Here is a 12926-nt window from a genome sequence, read left to right on the forward strand (position 1 = left end):
ATAAGCCCGCATGGGAAAGCAGCATTTTACAAGGATCACTCTGGCAGCAGTGAGGACGAGCCCTGGGGGGGCAGTGGTGGGTGGAATACAATGAACAGCGCATTTATTGAGTGCCTACTGTGTGAGACGTTCCTTTCTGAGCAATAGATATAGCTGTGAGCAAGACAAACCAAAATCCATGCCCTCTTGAAGCTCACGTCCTAGTGTAGGGGGTCAGGCAGTAAGGACATGAGCGAACAAGATAATTTCAGAAAGTGAGAAGTGCTTTAAAGACAGTAAAACAGTGTGATCCAGATAATGTGGTGACTTTTTTGGGGCAAAGGGGACTACTTTAGATCAAGGAGATGTGAGAAGGCCTCTCTGAGGCCATGCCTTTTGAGCTGAGACCCGAATGACGTGAAGCTGCAAGTCAGGCAAATGAAGATCTGAGGGCAGAGCATTCCAGGCAGAGGAGAGAGTAGGTACAAAGGCCCAGAGGTAGGCACGTGCTTGGCATGTTTGAGAAACAGCACTAAGACCAGGGTGACCGAAGCATGGTGAATGGGGGTGAGAAGGGCTAGAAGAGGTGGAGAGAGCTGCAGAAGCCAAATCGGGCAGGGCCTTGTAGGCCTCGTGAGAACTTTGGTCTCTATCCTAAATGCAGTGGGAAGCCGTCAGAGAAGCATGATGTGACCTGATTTTTAAAAAGACAATGCCTTGTGCTTGTGATGGGGGTTTGAGGTAGACAAGTGAAAGCAGGAAGATGAGAGTTATTGTGCTGGTCCTCGTAAGACATGGTGGTGGCTCAGACCAAGGTGGGAGAGGTGAAGCTGGAGTGAAGCTGTTGAATTTGGAGTCTATTTTAGGCTGCTGATTCTCAAGCCTGGCTGCATGTTAGAATCCTTTGGGGAGCTTTTAAAAAGTACTAATGCCTGGACCCCACCCCCAGAGATTCTAGTCTAATTGGTAGGGCGGGGTCCTGGTACTGGGGTGCTTTAAAACTCCCAGGCATCTCTCATGTTCCGCCAGGTCTGAGAACTGCCATTCAAAAGAGCTGAAGAATAGAAGAGGGATTGGAGAGTGTGCCTTCCAGTCTTGGCTTGAGTAGCTGGGAGATTCACTGGTGCCATTTATTGAATGGGAGAGTCTGGGGAAAACAGACTTTCGAGAGAAATCAAGGTTTTTATTGTGGCCAAACTGCATCTATATTACATGTTAGCAGAGATGCCAAGTGGGCAGTAGATAGCCAAGTCTGGGGCTGGTGGAGGGTCAGGATCAGAGAGTCGAGTATGCAGGTCATTGATTTCCAGAAGGCGTGTGAATCAGGGAACTGGATGTCCAGTGGGGGTGGGAGAGGCTTCCACCCTGGTGTTCCTGCTGCCCTCACACGCGTGTGTCCTTTTCCCCCCACGTTGACTCATGTGGCCTCTCCAGGGACCTCCTCAGTCTGGCCCCTTGCAGTTGAATGCAGAGAGAATGATTCTCACTGTGGTATATGTTGCTCAGCTTCCAATCCCAAATAAGTGAGAGCCATAGACTGTATCCCAAACACCAGTCAACTTCTCATAGGTGTGTTTTGCTGGTGGCCCCAAAGAAAACTGGGCCAAAAAATGAAGCATCTGTCAAATATCTACCATTAGTTAGGGGAGCAGCTCAAAGCATGTCCTACAGGTGTGCCCCATCTCAGGCTCTTCCTGCCGCTGACTGCCTCTCCCCACTCCCAGCACATGACACCTTATGCAAAACCCAGTGTATAAAACAGAAAGAGGTGGAACTGCAGAGGTGGGAGCCCCTGGGGCACCCTGGGCTTCCACCAGGCAGAGTTGGGAGCCCAGATCTCACATTGAAGGCAGATCAATTAGGGTTCATTATTAACACTGCAGGGGGAGTCTGTTTTCAGAAGGGCAATGCTCAGTGTTCCAGGGAGTTCCCTAACAGAATGATCATATTTGGATCTCAAGAATTCATGTTGCCTGTAGTTTTTCAGAACAACTTACATCCTAAGATTATAAACAATGTATAACAATGTATACAATGTATATCATTTTCGTTTGTTAGTATTACTAGGAAAAAGAAAAAAAACTCTTATAGGCTCCCCCAAACAGTTACTGTACCACTTCTAGCTTTGAAATTCTTATTCTAAATGTAACATCAGAGCAATTGCAGCCACCACAGCTTTCTGGGCCATTTAGCAAACATTTACTCCTACACAGAAGTAAAGCTCCGCAGAAAACAGAAGAGGGAAATGTGTAAGCAGCCCCCTCGGAGGTGAAAGTCCCCTTTGAGAAGGGGATAAAAGGGATACGCCTGTAAAGAGAGGGAAGGGGACAGAGGGGCAGGTGCCTCACTTGGCAGGTGGGCTGGCATGGGTGTGGGCAGGAGCCCAAGTCAGACTGGTGTTTGATCTCTGGGTACCTCTTCTTGCCTGCTCTGAGGTTGCGTAATGTCAGCAAAGGAGCGTTCTGTGTTCCTGAAACATTTCAGACGTTTAGAGGTCTAGAGTGGCTCCACTTGCCCAGAAGAGGCAGCCTCTTGAAGAAAACCTGGACTCAAAAACCCTTATCTTGGTACCCCTTTCTCTCCTTTCCTGCCTCCTCCAGTTTTACCACCTTTTCTTTCCCAGTTACAAGTACATTTTTAATTCCTCATCCTGTGAACCCCCTCAGGCATCCTGAGGGATTCCCTTTAAATTTTACATCTGAGACAATGTCTGTCTTCCAGAAGAAGCTTACAGCTGAGAGACACAGCTTGTTTCTTTTTGTCCTGGCTGCCAGGAAGCTCAAAAGCCAAGCACTACTCAATGATAGCAATTGTGTAAACTCTGTGGTCAGCTTTTTTTTGCCCCTCCTTTCTTTGGACCTAATCATTTATTAACCTCATTGTAGATTATCTCAAACCTGAGATTTGAAAAAAGGAGGAATGTAAATCAATTCAATTTAACCACATTGTTAAGAAAAAGAAAATTCATCTGTCTTCCTGCCGCTGCCCCTCCCTCCCATTGAATCCCACACTGGGAACACCTTGCTATAAACAGACCTCACATGACTATCTCAGACCACTGCAGGCCACCGATTTACTTTTACCCAGCAAAACTCATCAGTGAAATATCGGGACTCACTTCAGCATGCATTTGATATCCCCTCTGGAGTCTCCCTCGGTGACTTTATTCAGCACATCTGTGTACAGAATCAGTAACTATTTACTTGGGCCGGTAGCATGGCAGCATGATGTCGGGCCCGTGGAAACCCAAAGAAGGAATGTAACTGGGCCCTCCTGCAGTGTGCAGCTGCGTGCTGGGTGCAGCCCAAGAAGGCCTTCTGCCGTCTTGCCCAAAGGTCTGAGCACATTCCCAGGTCAGGAGACTTGCCTCAGGGTTCACTTGAGTCGGGTGCTGCATTCTCCCTCATGCCAGGCAACTTCTCATACGTGCCACTGAGTAACTTATAAACACTGACTGGAAAGTCTTTCTAGCTCCAGAGAGAGGAAGGTGACCAATTGGGGCATTACCTGCCGTGCAGGAGACAGGTGGCCTTGTGACACAGGCCTGGGGCTGATCACCCTGTTTCCGGCAGAGCAAATAGAAGGAGAGTTTCTGCCTAGACCAGTAGGTGTGCAGAAGCCTTGATCCCATGGTCCCTGAAACAATTTAAGCAGGTTTTCACCCTCATTGCTTGAAATAAATAGAGTCATTGGTGCTTCTTTGGAACCTGTCTCCATTGCTTTCCATTGTGTCCTTTTTACATCATCATAATTATCCTGGATACTTACTGAAACCAGCCTTGTTATCCTGGGCCTGTTTCACTCTTAATGTTAGCATGGTAATATAGTTGTTGACAGGAGAAGGCATATGGCATCAAAGCAATAAAAAAAAGCCTCTTTGGCGCTGGCCTGGTGGCATAGTGGTTGGGTTCATGTGCTCCTCTTCAGCAGCCTGGAGTTTGCAGGTTTGGATCCCAGGCACAGACCTATGCACCACTCATCAAGCCATGCTGTGGCAGCATCCCACATGCAAAATAGAGGAAGAGTGGCACAGATGTTAGCTCAGTGACAGTCTTCAAGCAAAAAGGAAGATTGGCAAGGGATATTAGCTCAGGGCCAATCTTCCTCACCAAAAAAAGAAAAAAGGCCTCCTCAAGTCACTTAATAGAAATATCCAATAAATATGTAAGTCATCTTCTGATAGAGGAATAGGTTTTAGACTTGGCTTGCCTAGGTCTGAATCCTGGTTCTGCCACTTGTTAGTCATATGATCTCGGGAAGTTGCTTAACTTCTCTGCTTTAGTTACCTCATCTATAAAATGAGGAATGGCATAGTCTTTACCTCATGAGTTTCTTGTCAGAATTAACTGACAAAATACAGTAAAGCACTTGGAACTGTGCCTGGCATCTAAGCACTCAATAAATGTCTGTTGTATCATCATCATTCTTCAGCTTGGCTTCATTGAATACTTGCTCCGTGCCAAGCCCTGGGCAATTCACTGGGCTACAAGTTGAAAGACATTGTCTCTGTCCTCCAGGAATTTGTAGTCATGTAGGAGAGATTGGTGTGTAATTAAATGATTGTTGTTATGAGACAAGTACCAACTGTGGTAGCACAGAGGCCAAGTGATGAGTTGTGCCTTTGGTGTGGCCTGGGGCCACTAGGAAGAAGGCAGAGGAGGTGACCTCTGAGTGAGTTTTGGTTTGGGTGCAAGCGGCAAGGAGGTACCTGGCAGACTGAGGGAAGGTGCTAATCCGGGGTGCCTAAGGGCACGAGAGGAGGACTTGAGAGCATAATGCTTTTAGGAAACTCCAGGTAGTCCACAGGGCAGGACTGTCCAGGGAGAGGGGTGACACTGGATTGGTGATACAGGCCTGGGCTGTGGTGGCCTTGCATGAACCCTGCCCAGGAGCTCAGACTCTGGGCCGTGTGAAGGCTCTAGGGAGCCAGTGAAGGCTTTTAGACAAGGAGAAGAACATGATTAGATTCACATTTTAAAAAGTTTACTCTGGAAAATACTGGGGAGAAAGGATAGAGGTGGGGCTGTAGGATGCAGGGGAGAGACGGGAGGCAAGAAGACCAGGAGATTCTCTAGTATCTGGCGCACATGATGATGGGGCTGAACTAAGGCCTTGAGAGTAGCATGGAGGGGAGAATATGGGATTCAGGGCACAACTTGGGGCCAAATTAACCTGGTGGAGTGGGTGTGGGTGCGGGGCAGCGCATTAGAAGAGTTGGGGATGACTACTGATTTCTACCCTTGACGACAGGGTAGATGGATATGCCATGGGCCAGGGAAGGGTAAGTAGGAGGAACAGTTTGGGGAGAAAGTAATGGGTTCAGTTCTAGCATATTGAGTTTTGGGGGTTTGGTTTTAATGCCTTTTGAACAGCCAGGTGGAGATATCTGCAGCTCCAAAACAGGGATCTGATTTGGAGCTGGCAATTTGAGCCTTACCACTGAGTGGTGACAGAGAAAGGCTGTCCAGGGAATGCAGGATGAGCAGGGGAGAAGGCTGGCAGTGGAACCCTGAGGAACACTGGTGTCGAGGATGGGCAGGATCCCATGACAGGGGGCGAGGCACAGCCCCAGAGGCAGAAGGAGACCCGGAGGAAGTGAAGCAGTGTAGGACAGAGTGACGGGGAGGAGGGGCTGGTGGTCGGTGAGCAGACCTGAGGAAGATGAGGGCGAAGAATCGACCTTTGGATTTGGCCTCAGGGAGTTGCTCAGTGACTTGGTGAGTGATTCCCTGGTGTGGAGACACGGGAGGGAGTTGACCTGTGCCAGAGAGCAGTGAACTAGAAAGTAAGTGAGAGGTAAGGAGAGACAGCAAACGCCCACAACTTCAAGAAGCTTAGCTATGAAGGGGAGGGAGAGCGTGGATCTGCTAACACTAAGGCAAAGCTCAGAGGTAGCAGTATGGGTCCCTGAGGGACCCTAGTCCTCCAAGACAGTGGGTACCTGTGGCTCCAGGGATGGGGGAGAGGGAGATGAGGAATGTGAAGGGGGTTTACCCCGGCAGCCTCAGTTTTCTCTGAAATAGAAAAGGAAATGGGTAGGGGTTGAGGAAGGTACTGGAAGTTTGGGCTAGCCACTGAGGGGAAGGTTGACGGAGTCATATTATGCCTCCCTCCCCCAAATTTAAACAGATTCCACTACAGGGCCGAATATATCTCTTAGAAGCACATAAGCATTTTTATGGATCTGTATATTTTTAGAAGTGTTTTTAGCTTACTATGTGCAAAGAGAAAAGACTGTAAGAATATATTCAAAAATGTTAATAGTACTTGTTTTGGGGTATAGAATCAGATGGGTTTTTCCCTTTTAATGTCCTGATCTCTCTATGTTTTTTTAAATCCTGAACAAGTATTAGTTTGGAAATGAGGAAAACATCAGTAAGTTTTGGTCTGCCAGGCTGTAGTAATTCGGAAGCTTCAAGGCATATCTGTGAGATGTATCAGAATCAGGGGGTTTGGGGTGGAGGGGGCTGTTTCTCAGTAGTGCAAGTGTGGCAGCAGTGGCAGAAATGTCTCAGCAGGCCTTCCGAGCCCCTGTCCAGAATTGTACAGAACAAAATTCCTCACTGTGAACTAATAACTGGAAGTTCAGAAATCTGTGGAGATAAGCCCAGAAGAGCATATTCTTGAAAGAAAGAAAGAAAGAAAGAAAAAGACGTCTGAGGCAGAGACTGGAAAGTGCCTGTGTCACAGACTCCTCAGTCTCGGGCTGACCCAGCTGGTCTCTGGCTCTGAAAGATGGGCTTACTGGGCAGGTGGTCTTGCCTGGATGAGAGTGAGCCTTCCAGGAGATTTACGCAGATGGAGTCACACTGGAGGGGCAAACTTTTAGAAAGGCTGAGCTCTTGAGTGCTGTCTCTGATGGTCTGAAATAGTAGGCAATAATGAGAAGACCAAATGAGGGCTCCGAGTGCCCTTTGCCGTGTAGGGGTTTCCTCTTGTGGTCCTTTATGTGGAACCTCCTGGGGTTTAGAGCAACTTCTGATTGTTAAGACCTTAAAAATTGGACCTAGAAAAAAACAAATATGACCTGGGCCTTCATTTAGGAAAACTCAGCCCCATTGCTTCACCTCCTTGGGGAAATGATGTTCCTTAGTACTTTTTCCATGTACACATGACAGTAGTGACCTAGATGTAGTTTTGTGGCTTCGGGATCCACAAAAGGTCACACAGTTGTCCAAACTCAATTACTTTTTACATTGAAGAAAATTAAAAATAAGGCCCTGTGAGCTTTTGTGGGGCCCTCTTCTCTGCCTGGGCTGGTGACCTTCCTAAGCCCCTTTTAAAATCTACTCGTCCGGGTGGTCTGGGCCCTGCCTTGCCTGTGTGAAGACTTCCAGACCCTGGCCCTTCACTGCTGCATCAAGGGGGTCCCTCAGATGTCTCAAGATGAGACAGTCATAGCAACTTGGCTACAAACTTCAGGAAAGTTGCTTGTATTCCTATTTAGGATAGCTCCTTCCTGGGGTATGTTTTTTTGCTTGTATTTTTAATGAGTTTTTTCCTCATTGCAAAAGCCACATGTTCCTAGTAGAACATTTAAGAAATGTAGTCAAGAAAATGAAAATTACCTGTGATCCAACTACATGAAATAATCAATAATACTTTTGCGTGTATCTTTGTGTATGTGTATGTATAAAATATTTACCAAAATGGACTTATATTCTGCATATTGTTTGGAAATCTACTTTTCCCTTTAACAGTCTATCATAGGTGTTTTCCATGTTATGAGCTGTGTACTTTTGCGGCATATTTAGTGTCAAGAACTATATCCTAAATGGCATATATGTACCATATAAGTCCTTGCCTACAGAAATTTGTTTGATTTTAAAATTTCTATCGTAGGCTTTCCTGGCATCTGACTGCATTTTGCAGACCGGAATATTTTTTATACTTCTTTTTTGAACTTTTAGGAAAATTTTTTTTTATTAAGAGTATGATATTAGGAAAATTTTCAATGAAACACTTCAAACAAGTAGGAGGATATAAAGGATAATGTGATGACCACCCGTGTGTTCACCCCTAGCTTCAAAAATAAAGCATTACAAAGAGTTTTAGCCTATTTATATACACACCCTCCACCTGCCACTTCATTCCACGCCACCCAGCCTCCTACCACCACAGAGGTGATCATTATGCTGAGTCCCTTGGGGTTTACAGCATCTTGGTGCCCACAGTGCCCGTGTACCAGGATCCAGGTTTTTAGAGGTCTCTTCTTGGGACGTCATCACCACCCTACTTGAAATCCTGAGCCTCCACCAGTGAGATGAGCATTTGTGTGGATGAGTGATCCTTTGGATTTTCTCGCTCGTCCTTGTCTCCTGCCCCTTTGGAGCCGTCAGCCGGTCACCCTCAGACAGACCAGTACGGAAGTGCGTCATTGCTCCTAGTGATAAGTTAGTGAAGTGCTGCCCATCTCGGGAGTGAGTAGGTCCTCACCGAGGCAGGAGAGGGAGGACTAAAGAGCTGGTGATAACAGAGGAGTCAGCAGAGGAGAAGTTGGAGGCCCAGCAAAGAACCACATGAGGGATGGAGTTGGGGCAGGAGGAGAGGCCAGGAGACGAGGGCCTATCAGTGTATGCCAGCCTGGAGACGCCAGAGAGGCACCCCAGGGCCTCTTGGAGACAAGTTGAAAATCTTTCCATGATGGAACAGTAATACTGGATTTTTTCTTCACTGCTGGGAAGACCCCCTTGCACATGCTGCCGTTCTCCAGCCATTACCTCCTGGACAGGCTGGGTACAGACCCCCATCTGGCTGGTGCTGGGACTGTTCCCCCCAGGTGCCCACCTTCTGCCTGCATCCACTAGGATCCTCACCCTTCGGGCCCAAGTGCCTCCTGGCCTTCCTGAGGTCCCCACCCGCAGCCCTGCTGCCTCCCCCAGCTCCTAATGCCCCAGTGGCCATGCCTTTTACTGGGTCCTCAGCCTCCTTCCTGTGTCTGTGTGCCTGTCTGCCCCACCAGGCTCCCATCCCTTCTTTGTACTCCCCACAGTGCTCGGTACAGGGTAGACTTTCAGGAAAGAGTTGTTAGTTGATTTGTCTTTATGGTTTCCGTAGCTGGAATCTTTATCCTCTGTGAGTCGTTTTCTTACCAAAAGACCAAACCACAGCTCCTTTGCATTCTCAGCGTTTAAAGCTTTTTCTGTTTCTTCAGTGGCTCTTCCCATACCAGACTTTCATAGGAAAGGTTCTGACACTCAGTCCTCATCCTTTCTGCCCTGGGAACCCCTCACTTGGCCTGTTATAGTCCCTCAGCCCCACTCTGGGGAGACCAGGGGTGCTCTGGCAGCTCTGAAATCCCCACCTGCCCACCCTAGTAAGCCACACTGTCACTTGCTCTGGGCCCCTTCGGAACTTGGGCACAGTCCCGGGTTCTGTTGTTGTGATGTTGTGTTACCTTCTCTGATTGTGGTATCTAATGGATGCCCACTAAGGAGTGGAGCCTGGTGTCGCCTAGACCTAACATAGGGGTCTTGGGAGGAGAGGTGGGCCCTGAGTCCCTACCATAACTGTGACTTGATTCAGTGTCGGGCCCAGTTCTTTTTTTTTTAATTGAGGTCATGTTGGCTTATAACTGTATAAATTTCAGGTATACATTATTATATTTCAGTTTCCGTACAGACTGCATTGTGTTCACTACTAATAGTCTAGCTTTTATCCATCACCATACATATGTGCCCCTTTATCCCTTTTGCCCTCCTCCCACCCCCTTCTCCACTGGTAACCACCAGTCTCTTCTCCTTATTTAAGTATTTGTTTATCTTCCACATATGAGTGAAATCATATGGTATTTGTCTTTCTGTCTGACTAATTTTGCTTAGCATAATACCTTCAAGGTCCGTGCAAGTTCTCTCAAATAGCACAACTTTGTCTTTTTTTAAGGCTGAGTAGTATTCCATTGTATGTATATATGTATGTGTACCACGTCTTCTTTATCCAGTCATCCATTGATGAGCACTTGAGTTGCTTCCGCATCTTGGCTATTGTGAATAATGCTGCAATGAACATAGGCATGCATAAGTCTCCTTGAATTGTTGATCTCATGTTCTTTGCATAAATACCCAAATACCATAGCTGGATCACATGGTATTTCTATTTTTAATTTTTTGAGAAATCTCCATACTCTTTTCCATAGTGGCTGCACCAGTTTGCATTCCCACCAGCAGCGTATGAGAATTCCCTTTTCTCCACATCCTCTCCAACACTTGTTATTTCTTGTCTGGTCAATTATAACTATTTTAATGGGTAAAGGTGATATCTTAGTGTAGTTTTTATTTGCATTTCCCTAATAATTAGTGATGTTGAACATCTTTTCATGTGCCTGTTGGCCATCTGTATATCTTTGGGAAAATGTCTGTTTATATCCTTTGTCCATTTTTTGATCAGCTTGTTCATTTTGTTGTTGTTGAGTTGTACGAGTTCTTTATATATTCTGGAGATTAACCCCTTGTCAGATATATGATTTGCAAATATTCCCTCCCAGTCGGTGGGTTATCTTTTCATTTTGTTGATGGTTTCCTTTGCTTTTTAGTCTGATGTAGTCCCATTTGTTTATTTTTTCTTTTGTTTCCCTTTCCTGAGTAGACAGGATACAGCTAAGACCAGTGTCAAAGAGTATACTACCGATATTCGCTACTAAGGGTTTTATAGTTTCAGGTCTTACATTCAAGTCTTTAATCCATTTTGAGTTAATTTTTGTGTAAGGTTAAGATAATGGTCTACTTTCATTCTTTTGCGTGTAGCTGTCTAGTTTTCCCAACACCATTTATTGAAGAGACTTTCCTTTCTTCATTCTGTATCTTGGCCCCTTTGTAAAAGATTAGTTGTTCATAGATGTGTGGTTTTATTTCTGGGCTCTCAATTCTGTTTCATGGATCTATGCGTGTCTGTTTTTGTGCCAGTACCACGCTGTTTTGGTTACTATAGCTTTGTAGTAGAATTTGAATTCAGGGAGTGTGATACCTTTAACTTTGTTCTTTTTTCTCAGAATTGTTTTGGCTATTTGGGGTCTTTTGTTGTTCCATATAAATTTTAGGATTCTTTGTTCTATTTCCATGAAGAATGTCATTGGGATTCTGACTGGGATTGCATTGAATCTGTAGACTGCTTTGGGTCATAAGGACGTTTTAACTATGTTTATTGTTCCAATCCATGAGCATGGATCTTTCCATTTCTTTATGTCTTCTTCCATTTCTTTAAATAATGTCTTATAGTTTTCAGTGTATAGGTCTTTCATCTCCTGGGTTTAATTTATTCCTAGGCCCAGTTCTTGTTTGGGAGCTGGAACAAGCTGGTGGAGTCCCCCAGGGTGGCATCCTTGGCTCCCTTCTTTTTTGTTCTGTTCACTTGCACTACTCCTTTCATCTTTTGCTGGTAACTGATAAATCTTTTCCAGGCTAGGGGCTCTGGTGCTGAACAAGGTAGACCCTAATCATGGAGCTCCTGGTCTGGCACAGTAGTTCTCAGCCCTGCTTTTTAAAAATACGGGTGTCTGGGCCTCACCCCCTGACAGTTTTTATATAGTGGTGTTGCACTAGAGTCTAGGCATCTGTATTTTCACAGTAGACTCCAGTGCACGACCAAGAATACATGACCGCAATATTAACTTGGTTCCTTACACTTTTTGTTTAGATCTCTGAATTTCTTCTCCACTTCTCCTTCATCCTCATAGTTCAGTTTTTCCTTACTGGACCATCAACAGTAACCTCTAACTAGTCTCTAGGATTTTAATCTCTCCCTCTTCTTATCTGATCCACACAGCACAGGCAACTGAGTTCTCATGCTAAAGCACTGATGTTACCTAGTGTCTCTGGGCTGCCTATAAAGAAAAATCCCACCCCAGCCCTTAGACATGGCATTCAGCACTACCCAGGCTGACCCAGCCCATCAGTCCGGCCTCCCTGCTGACACTGCGTGCCCTGGGCTCTACCATACTGATCTTCCCACTGTCTCCCTATGCTGTGCTCACTCTCACCTCTTTGCCTTTGCTATGACCCTCCTCTGGCCGGAATCCCTTTTCTCCCACAGGTCTACGTCGCAAACCTCTGTGCATTCCTCAGGACAACCCTTAAACCTCACTTCTTGACACTTGTCTGGTTCCCCTGGTTAATTGGCTGCTGCTCCTCTGTGTTCTCTCATCACAGCTGTCTTCTACAGCATGTAACCCCTCTACTAGAATTGTTGTCAGCCTCCAAAAGACCAGGAGGTCCCTGGGAGAGAGCCCTTGTTTAATTCCTGAATCCATAGCAATGAGCGCGGGAGCACAGGCTGAGCACCAAGTAGGCACCTGGTGAGGATTGGTTATTGAGACCCTGCTTGGGCCTGGACACTGCCTGTTTTCCTTCTGTTTGGACGGGTGCACAGCCCAAGTAGACTCTGGTGGCATTTTGGTTCTGCTGTTGGTTCCACCACGAGTGTGGACAGAATAAGAATGCAAAGTATTCACAAGCATCCTAAAAGGATGGGATAGCAAATTGAATGGCACTTCTGGTCAGAGAGCAAATTGAATATCCAAGGGCAATGGCTCACAGTTGCTTGTGGATTCATAAGAACTAAATATGGATTACCAATCTTTCATAACCATGGTCCTGGTAAAAAAATAAAATAAAAGTTGTTCCAATTTAAACAGAACCCAGTAAAATTCAGAGCTGCAAATTTTGATCTGGGAAAACCGGACTGTTAGATGTAAAGCTTACCAATGAAAATTCGCAAAGGCCGAAGCTGTTACTGGGAAATTTAAAAAGCAGTTGGTGAGTCACATCCTCACTGTAATATTTACATAGGAAAGAATGGATTCAATAAAAACAATTTTAGTAAAATGAAAATAGAAAATCATCAGTGTAGAAAATCAATCACTCTTCCTTAGGAAAGTTCTTTGTCAGTAAATGTTCCTTGATGTTGGCATAATTCTGAACAGAGTTCACATGTTGTTAGGATGAAAACGTTCT

General features: G+C 45.8%; 1 protein-coding gene across 12 annotated transcripts in view; it reads left to right on the top strand.

The window, feature by feature from the left end:
- The window catches only part of ZDHHC3 (zinc finger DHHC-type palmitoyltransferase 3), a 57754-nt gene that overhangs the window by 17707 nt on the left and 27121 nt on the right, over positions 1–12926 (top strand). The window lies entirely within an intron of this gene.

The sequence above is a fragment of the Equus przewalskii genome, chromosome 15 (assembly GCF_037783145.1).
Source record: "Equus przewalskii isolate Varuska chromosome 15, EquPr2, whole genome shotgun sequence".
Lineage (NCBI taxonomy): Eukaryota > Metazoa > Chordata > Mammalia > Perissodactyla > Equidae > Equus > Equus przewalskii.